We start from the raw sequence: 9736 nt of genomic DNA, 5'->3' as shown, positions 1-9736 counted from the left end.
GTGTGAGAAGAGAGACAGCCTATGTAAGAGTGCCTGCGTGAGAGAGACAAGGAACCTCAGTGTGTGGGTGAGAAGGGGGTCTGTCTGAGAGAATGAGGCCGGGGCAGGCGCAAGGTAGAAGGATCGCCTAGGCCGCCTAATTTTCTTGCCCCAGCCCTGCCTGGAGGTGACAAAAACCCTAACTCGGTCCCTGGGCTCTGTTTTAAAAAAAAAGTTTGCCCACCCATGCTGTAGTGAGGCAAGGCACAAGAAAAGACAACCCGTGCACAGACAACAGAAGAAGCTCGGCGGACTCGAAAAGGGAATTGCCTTCATCTCCCGGCCAAATAAAAGTGGTGCAAAAACATTTTTTTTTAGAAAGATTCCTCCGAAAAGTCGAACGCTTGCGGGCAGAAAAGAGGAAGTCTCCTAAAGAAGCGAGGGGTGTGGACCTTTTCGCTGCCGGCGCCGCGTTTCCGAGAGAGAAGGCCGGACGAGCGCTAAAGCCTGGCCGGGGGGCGGGGGGGGGGTTGCTGCACTTGACTTTTTCCCCAGAAGCGGTGGGCGGACTCCTCCTCCCCGCCTCCACAAGTGCAGAGCGGGCGGGCGCCTTTGCAGGGTATCGGGAGGGCGATAGGGCAGCTTTCCTCCGGCGAGAATGCGGTGAGTACGGCAAGGAGCAGGGCGGGGTGAGCGCAGGGCAGCGCTCCCTCCTCTTCTGCATCTTAAGAGGCAGGTCGCCGATGTACTAAGAGGTTGCGCCCACCTCCCTGGCCATGGGAAAGCGCTCGGTGCCTGTGGTCAGCAGAACTAAAGTTCGGTTCTGGCGCCCTTTCTCAGGACGGGAGGTTTGTGTGCGTCAGTCCGGCCCTGCAGGCGAGCAGAGGCGGCGGGCCCGCTCACACTTGGTGTGAGAGCAGGGAGGGATAACTGCGGCACCCGTCCGGCCGGCTCTGCCGAAAAAGAAGCAGTACTGTTTTATTTTGTAAACTCACGTTGCTTTGCTTTGGATTACGGGAATCCGAATTTATTTTTTTTTGTAGCAAAACGGGGCGATTGCTCTTTTAGTAGAATGCAGGGCTTTCCTCCAAGGGAAGAGCTAGGATTTCGTGGGCGGGGAAAGGAAGGAGCGCATCCTCATGCCCCTGTGGACTTCTACCCCCTTTCATTCGCCCTCTCGTTACAAGGGATCTGCCCAGCTGAATGCGTTTGCTGACTTCTGGCTTGGCTCCAGGTGGGCCCCCGGAATCCAGACCCCATAGGAGCTCGGTCCTGCTGCAATCTGGGTGGGGGTCCTTTGATTTTTACTTTAGTCTTTACTAAATATAGTAATAGACTTTATATAGGAGAGATCGTCTGGTGTCACGTTACTTAAACAAGAACAAAGTGCACAATTGGCCTATTTTCCAATCTGGTTAAAAAAAAAATTAATTCTTGACATGTGGACAAATGATGCCATATACATCATCATTCCCCTATTCTTTCCCCTCTCTGGCTCTACTTTTTTGTTCATTCTCTCCCTGTCTTCTGCTGCTTCCAGGTTCTTTCCTAACTACTCCCCCCCAGCTTCCTCTCCACCCCTGCGCCAGATTCTTCACCATCTTACCCTCTGGCATGTCTTCATCCCCCCCCCCCCCCTGTCCTTGGACTCCTCCCCCCTCCCCAGGTTCCCATCCATCACACCCCCCCCCCCCCCTTTTTTTTTTTCCTCAGATTTTCTGTCATCCCACTCTCAAGATTCCTCTCCTACAGGTTCCTCTCAGTTTCTTGGAGCAGAATAGAAGCAGGCCTTAAGATTGGGGACAAGTAAGTGGGTGTTCCCTCAGCTGATCTTCCCCCATGGTTTGTACTTTCTTTGGGGCTGATGCAATAAAGTGCACCCTGCCTAGCGCACAGGTTTATACGTGGTTGGGTGTGTGTTTTGGATGTGCTAGACTAGCACCCGATGCAATGAGATTAGCGCGTCCAAAACGTGCACCCAAACAAATGCTTAGCTGATAGCGCTTGGCACGTGTAAATTCCATGTAGTTGAGGCTGTTACCTATAACCCCCCCCCCCCCAATGCAGAAAATCACCGAGTGCCCAATGCACATTTTTTAACATAGCAAATTTAACTCCAGCCCCGGAGGAGACGTAAACTCGATCTGTGAGTCAAGGGCTCATGAGAAATTTAAAAATACAGTCCTCTGTGGTTCCTTCTACTTAGTATCATTGGGACACTTAAATTTGCTGCTTGCGGCATTGAAAAATAAATGGATATTGGCTTGATTTAAAAAAATAAATAATTCTTCTGGACACACAATTTAGACGCCCTTAGCAAGGGGCGCTTAGCTATGGGTGTATTCAGCAACTTCAGCAAAATTGGCCAGAAGAAGAGGGATAAAAATGGATGCTCGTATTGATCGCCTGTTGCAATTGTGGGCACCGATGCATTTGAGCACTAGGGACACACAATTCTTCCCTAGTGCATCACACAAAGGGTATTACCTGTAAGTACTTAATAAGAGCTACACCTGATTCATCAATTGTTTATACTCTTTGTTTACTGCCTTCTTAGGCCTTTCTTTCCAGCTGTCTATGCTTCCAAGTTTACTATCCTTGTTGAATGTAACTTTGCTCTTCCTGTTCAAACAATTGTTTTTTGTTACAGTTCCCCAATTCGATGTAAACCGATCTGATATGGTCATTTAACCATGAAGGTCGGTATAGAAAAGTGTTAAATAAAATAAATAAATAAACCATTCTTCCCTAGTGCCTCCTTTTTTATGCAGCCCCTCTTTTAACTACTGCTTCGGTCTCCCAGGGGATGTGGCTGTGTGAGCATTAGGAAAACGGTCGCTCAATACGAGCACCCATTTTCAATGCATGTCTTATTGCATCAGCCCTTTTGGGATCAGGAAGCATAGAAGAGGAGGAGGAGCAGCAACTGCAGAGACCAGGAAGGCTGCTAGTTTGCCATCACTGCCACATATCAGATGCAGGGGAAAAGGGGCTGCAGTTCCCCAGAAGCTAACCATGTCAGTGGTGGTGGGTTGTTGGTGGCCAGATACCCTCCAGTTGAGTAAGTCCATGTGGACCTAGAAGGCCAGATTTAGGGCAACAGATGTGCTAGTTTTAGCAGTTTTTTAAATTATTACAAAGTTTGCTGATAAGACATTTGGGGTGAGGGAGAGGCAGGGGGTTGAATGTGGGATTAAGCATGGGATCTTGTATTCCCATTTAACAAGGATGGTAGAGAACACAGCGATAACTTGCATGGAGCAGTGGTTACAAGCTTAAACTGCAGTGGAACCACCACGTCAGTAACCTGCATGGAGTGACCAGGGTAAAAATCCAAACAAATGAGCATAGGGAGGCTGGATGCTTGGGATGCTGGCCTCAATATGGATTATTGGTAAAAAGATAGGGAAGGGGGAGCTGGATATTGCCTTAAGTACTGGTCTTGTAAGAATTGCAGAGAAAGATATAAAACTTGTGGTGCTGGATTTTAAACATGCTTAGGTCAGATGTGGAGGGCAGTGGTGAGAGAAGGATTGAGGGCTCAGATGGAAGACATTGGTGGTGGGGGTGAATTTATATGTGAATTTATATGCTCATCTACCCAGCACAATAGAAAACCAGAGATAGAATCTCAGCTGGGCAGACTGGTTGGGCCAATTGCTCTTTGTCTGCCATCATTTATTATATTACTGGGAGAGGAATTGGAGGAGGTCAGTCTTCTAAGTATGGTATTGTTTGGTACAGCTTTTACTAAGGGGACATCCTGTATTGGATGTGTTGTGCTCCTCTTGCTGTTTCAGTGGATGTGCTCGATAAAACACGAGCCGTCAGAGTTAGGACATCATTATATCTCAGTCTAACCACAGTGCCCAGCAGGTAACATAAATTTAAATTCAGAGATCCTCCTCCAAAGATATAGCATGGTGCCTGAATCAAACAATCAGCTGTTCTGTGCCCCTTTCTTCCTTAGGCCATAATAATATGCAAGGTAACATAGTATTGATGGCAGAAAAAGACCAAATGGTTCATTCGGTCTACCCAGCAAGTTTCTTATGGTAGTAACTGCCGCTCCATGCAGGTTACCCCCATGTTACTGTTAAGGGTACTAACTGCTGTGCCCTGCAGGTTACCCCCATGTTACTGTTAACATAGAAACATAGAAATGACGGCAGAAGAAGACCAAATGGCCCATCCAGTCTGCCCAGCAAGTTTCTCACTTTTTTTTCCCCTCATACTTATCTGTTACTCTTGGCTCTTAGTGACCTTTTGGTTCTGTTTCCCTTCCACCTCCACCATTAATGTAGAGAGCAGTGTTGGAACTGCATCTAAGTGAAATATCTAGCTTAATTAGTTAGGGGTAGTAACCGCTGCAATAAGCAAGCTACACCCTTGCTTATTTGTTTACCCAGACTATGTAATTCAGTCCTTGTTGGTTGTTGTCTGTATATAATCCACTTTTCTTCATTCCCCCTGCCGTTGAAGCAGAGAGCTATGCTGGATATGCATTGAAAGTGAAGTAGGCTTATTTGGTTTGGGGTAGTAACCACCGTAACAAGCAAGCTACTCCACGCTTTTTTGTGAATGCAAATCCTTTTTTCCACATTTCCTCTTGCCGTTGAAGCTTAGAGCAATGGAGTTGCATTAACAGTGTGTATGTTTATTGAATAAGGGTATTATCTCCATGTAGTTTTCATTCCCGCGAGCCACCCACTCTTCATTCACATCCTCTAGACTTTATGGATCCACAGTGTTTATCCCACACCCCTTTGAAGTCCTTCACAGTTCTGGTCTTCACCACTTCCTCCAGAAGGGCATTCCAGGCATCCATCATCCTCTCTGTGAAGAAATACTTCCTGACATTGGTTCTGAGTCTTCCTCCCTGGAGCTTCAAATCGTGACCCCTGGTTCTGCTGATTTTTTTTCCGAAGGAAAAGGTTTGTCATTGTCTTTGGATCATTAAAACCTTTCAAGTATCTGAAAGTCTGTATCATATCACTCCTGCTCCTCCTTCTTCAATCTCTCTTCATAAGTCATTTGATGAAGACCCTTCACCTTTTTGGTCGCCCTTCTCTGGACTGCCTCCATCTTGTCTCTGTCTCTTCGGAGATACGGTCTCCAGAACTGAACACAGTACTCCAGGTGAGGCCTCACCAAGGACCTGTACAAGGGGATAATTACTTCCCTTTTCTTACTTGATATTCCTCTCTCTATGCAGCCCAGCATTCTTCTGGCTTTAGCTATCGCCTTGTCACATTGTTTTGCCGACTTCAGATCATTAGACACTCACCCCAAGGTCTCTCTCCTGCTCCGTGCACATCAGCCTTTCTCCCCCCATGGAATACAGTTCATTCGGATTTCCACTCCCCATATGCATGACTCTGCACTTCTTGGCATTGAATCTCAGCTGCCATATCTTCGACCACTCTTCCAGCTTCCTTAAATCCCATCTCATTCTCTCCACTCCTTCCGGCGTGTCCACTCTGTTGCAGATCTTAGTGTCATCCGCAAAAAGACAAACCTTATCTTCTATCCCGTCCGCATTGTCACTCACAAAGATATTGAACAGGACCGCTCCCAACACCGATCCTTGCGGTACACCGCTTAAAACCGCTCTCTCGTCAGAGAGAGTTCCATTTACCATCACACATTTGTCATCTGTCCGTCAACCAGTTTGCAATCCAGGCCACCACCTCGGCACTCACTCCTAAGCTTCTCATTTTATTCACCAGTCTCCTGTGCGGGACTGTATCAAAAGCTTTGCTGAAATCCAAGTAGATGACATCGAGTGTTCTTCCTTGATCCAATTCCTTGGTTACCCAGTGAAAAAAGTCAATCAGATTTGTCTGACAGGATCTTCCCCTGGTGAATCCATGCTGCCTCTGGTCCATCAATTCTCCCGACTGTAGATAGTTCACTATTCTCTCTTTCAACAGTGACTCCATTACTTTTCCCACCACCGAAGTGAGGCTAACTGGTCTGTAGTTACCAGCCTCTTCTCTGTTCCTACTCTTGTGAAGCGGGACCACCACCTCTCTTCTCCAATCACTCGGACCACTCCCGTTTCTAGGGATCTATTGAACATGTCATACAGTGGACCCGCCAGCACATCTCTGAGCTCCCTCAGTATCCTGGGATGAACTTCATCAGGCCCCATGGCTTTGTCCACTTTCAGTTTCTCCAGCTCTTCCCATACATTTTCTACTGTAAATGGAGTTCCCTGTACGTACCCGGATCAGTCCAGACACCTGGGTTGTGACTCCGCACCAGCAGGTGGAGACAGAGCAAAACTTGTGAGGCTTCCCTACATATAGTAAGGTGCCACCCACAGCCCCTCAGTCTTACTCTGTCTCCAGCAGGTGGTGCAGGGTCAATAGCCTCTGGGATCCCTGGGTTTTTTGGTATAGATAGTCAGGGATTAGTTGTTTTGTTTGGAGTTTTGGTGTTCAAAAAAAAAAGAAAAAGAAAGAAGATTTCAAGAAGTCAGTCAGCAGTCTCCCGAGTCCGGTCGCCTCCCAGGGGGGTTCCGAGGTTCTGAGGGGACCATCTCCCCTGGTCGAGGCCGCTGCTGGGGTCCTCGGTCACAGGCAGCAGCGTCGGGGGTGACACCGGGGAGCCCGGTTCACTCACCCCCGCGGGAGCAACACCTCAGGACCCGGGACAGCGCAAGTAAAAAAAAAAAAAAAAATTGACAAACACACTGTTTGATTTTTGAGCCGGCTCTCCGTTGTCTGCGTGTGCCGCCGTGGTCGTCTGCGATATTTTGTTTTTTTTTTTTTTGGCTGCTGCCGCGGGCGGGACACGGTCGGGGATGCCGAGGGCTGCCTCTTGCCGCGCGTGCGGTTCCGGGCGCGCGCGACGGTCTCTGTTCCTCCTGCGTTCCCGGGGGCGAGGGGTCGTCCGGAGGTCAGGGGGCCCGATTCCGGCCGGAGCGATCGCCGCCGCGGGACAGCCAGAGGCAGGAGGTGGGGGCTGACCCGTTCCCGCTCAGCGCGGGAACGGTGGCCATTTTGGAGACAGTGCAGGAAGCCACGAGGAGGGCTCTCAGTAATGGCGCCCAGCCTCCTGCACTGTCTCCACAGCAGCGCCCACCCGGGGGAAGCCCGCAGAGAGGGGGCGAGTCCCCGGATGAGGAGAGCGTAGGGATGACGTCATCGGGGTCGGGGGCGTCTTTTTCGGCGGATTTTGCTCTTCTTTTGAGAAAAGTCCTCAAATGTAAAACGGCTCGGAAAAGAAGTAAGGCAGTGGGAAAGACGGCTCATAGGCCTACTTCCCGGAAGAGGAAGGCTGCGGAGGGGTCCAAAAGTACTTCGGAGCCCCCGGCAGGGAAGCGCCCAGTACGGGGCGTCCCTCAGGATACAGACAGTGAGTCCACGGGCTCGGAGGACGAGGACCAGCTTCCTGAGCCCCTGGGGGGGCCGGAGGACCCGGATGCCGCGGGTCAGAAGCCGCCGGCTGCCGGTAAAGGGACACCGGCAGGTGAGGGGGATGATCCGAAGGTAGTCCGGTTGTTTCAGAAGGAGGAGCTGGCCCCTCTGATTCCCGCCATCCTAAAGGAGCTGGGGATAGAGGCTCCGCCGGTGGAATCCAGGCAGGGAGCCAACATGGACCCGGTGCTGTTGGGCCTTGCGGGGCCGGCCGTCGCTTTTCCTTTTCATTTTTCTGCGTCGGACATCCTCTTCAGAGAGTGGGATACCCCGGAATTGGGCCTGAAGGTCAGCAAGACCATGGACAAGCTTTACCCGCTCCCTGAGGACACGCTGGAACTTCTCCGTCTTCCTAAGGTGGACGCAGCGGTCTCGGCGGTGATGAAGAGATCCACGATCCCAGTCACAGGAGCCACGGCCCTTCGGGATATCCAGGATAGGAAGCTGGAGATGCAGCTCAAGAAGGTGTTTGAAGTTTCCGCGCTGGGAGTGCGTGCAGCGATCTGTACTAATTTTGCCCTGCGGGCAGGTCTACGCTGGGCACAGGTGCTTCAGGCTAATGCTGGTCTCTCGGCGGAGGAATCAGCGCAGGCGGACCAGCTGGAAGCGGTCATTGCTTATGGGGCAGATGCGTTACATGATCTGCTGCGCACATCGGCCAGGGCCATGGTCTCGGCGGTTTCGGCGCGCCGCCTCTGGCTGAGGAACTGGGCGGCGGATGGCTCCTCTAAGGCTCACCTGGGGGCACTGCCCTTTAAAGGCAGGCTGCTGTTTGGCAAACAGTTGGACGACCTGATGCAGTCCATCGGTGAGAACAAGGCTTTTCGGCTACCGGAGGACAGGCACAGGGCCCGATCGTCCTTTTCCAATCGGTCTCGTTTTCGTGGGCCTAGAAGAGCGCGACCACAGAGATCATCTGGTTCCTCCTACCGGCCTGCCTCCTCTGCCAGGTCTGCCTCCTGGACCCCGTCGTTTCGAGGGAAACGCTTTGGCAGGCAGAGTGGATCCACGGCGGGGGCAGGGTCCAAGGGCCCACAATGAAACGAGGTCGGTCCATCCCTCGGGGCAGCATTTCGCGGGCGTACCTCACGTGGGCGCCCGATTAACACTGTTTGCCGAGGAGTGGGCCAAGATAACGTCGGACCAGTGGGTCCTCAGCGTGATAAGACACGGTTACGGTTTAGATTTTGCAAGAGTTCCCTTCGACAAGTTTCTGGTGTCTCCGTGCAAGGGGAAGCTCAAACGCGCAGCGGTCTGGGACACAGTGCGACGGCTGGAGGCCCTGGGCGCCATCCGTCCCGTGCCGCGAGGACAACAACGGCAGGGTCGGTACTCCATTTACTTCATCGTACCAAAGAAAGAAGGCACCTTCCGTCCCATTCTGGACTTGAAAGGGGTAAACAGGTGCCTTCGCATTCCCCGCTTCAAAATGGAGATGATCCGGTCGGTGGTAGCGGCGGTGAGACCAGGCGAGTTCCTCGCGTCCTTAGATCTCACCGAGGCTTATCTGCACATAGGCATTCAGCCAGCTTATCAGCAGTTCCTCAGATTTTGCGTACTGGGCAGACACTACCAATTCCGAGCCCTTCCCTTCGGTCTGGCTACTGCTCCCCGGACGTTTACCAAGGAGATGGTAGTCGTGGCGGCCCAGCTCAGGAGGGAGGGGTTGCTGGTGCACCCCTACTTGGACGATTGGCTCATTCGGGCGAAGTCAGCAATACAATGTCAGCGAGCGGTCGACAGAGTCCTACAGCTCTTACGCTCCCTGGGATGGGAGGTCAATCTAGCCAAGAGTCGCTTGGTTCCCTCTCAGTCCTTGGAGTATCTGGGGGCACTGTTCGATACCAAACGCGGCAGAGTCTATCTCTCCGAAGAGCGAGTCTGCAAGCTGCAGGGCCAGGTGCGACGTTTACTGGCCCTCCGTACGCCTTTGGTACGCGATTACCTAATGGTCCTGGGCTCGATGGCGTCGACCCTGGCTTTGGTCCCCTGGTCTTTTGCACATCTACGGCCATTACAATCGGCGTTACTATCCCGCTGGAAGCCGGTGTCGGAGGCGTTTCTGCTTCTGCTTCCTCTTACAGACATTGCGAGGGACAGCCTTCGCTGGTGGTTACATCCCGACCATCTCCGGTGTGGAGTGTCTCTGCTCACGCCCGACTGGACAGTGGTCACGACGGATGCAAGTCTCTCCGGCTGGGAAGCAGTCTGTCTGGGGCGCTCGGTGCAGGGACTGTGGTCCAGGGAGCAGTCACGGTGGTCCATCAATTGTCTGGAAACCAGGGCGGTAACGCTAGCACTGCAAGCTTTCCTTCCGCTGATCCGGGGAAAGG

The 9736-nt window shown here is 51.8% G+C and overlaps 1 protein-coding gene across 3 annotated transcripts in view; it reads left to right on the top strand.

Annotated features, from left to right (window-relative positions):
• The first annotated feature begins 265 nt into the window (after positions 1–265).
• Positions 266–9736, top strand: part of NOD1 (nucleotide binding oligomerization domain containing 1) — a 103372-nt gene continuing 93901 nt past the window's right edge. For 2 of the 3 annotated variants that reach the window (XM_029589365.1, XM_029589366.1), the window contains exon 1: positions 271–642. The gene's annotated coding sequence lies outside the window, so the exon portion shown is untranslated. Of the gene's footprint in view, positions 643–9736 lie in introns of all 3 variants that reach the window. The other variant, XR_003854563.1, reaches the window with a different exon arrangement.

The sequence above is a fragment of the Rhinatrema bivittatum genome, chromosome 2, assembly GCF_901001135.1.
Source record: "Rhinatrema bivittatum chromosome 2, aRhiBiv1.1, whole genome shotgun sequence".
Taxonomy (NCBI): domain Eukaryota; kingdom Metazoa; phylum Chordata; class Amphibia; order Gymnophiona; family Rhinatrematidae; genus Rhinatrema; species Rhinatrema bivittatum.
Note: the sequence above shows the minus strand (reverse complement) of the source record. Positions and strands in the feature narration are given on the sequence as shown.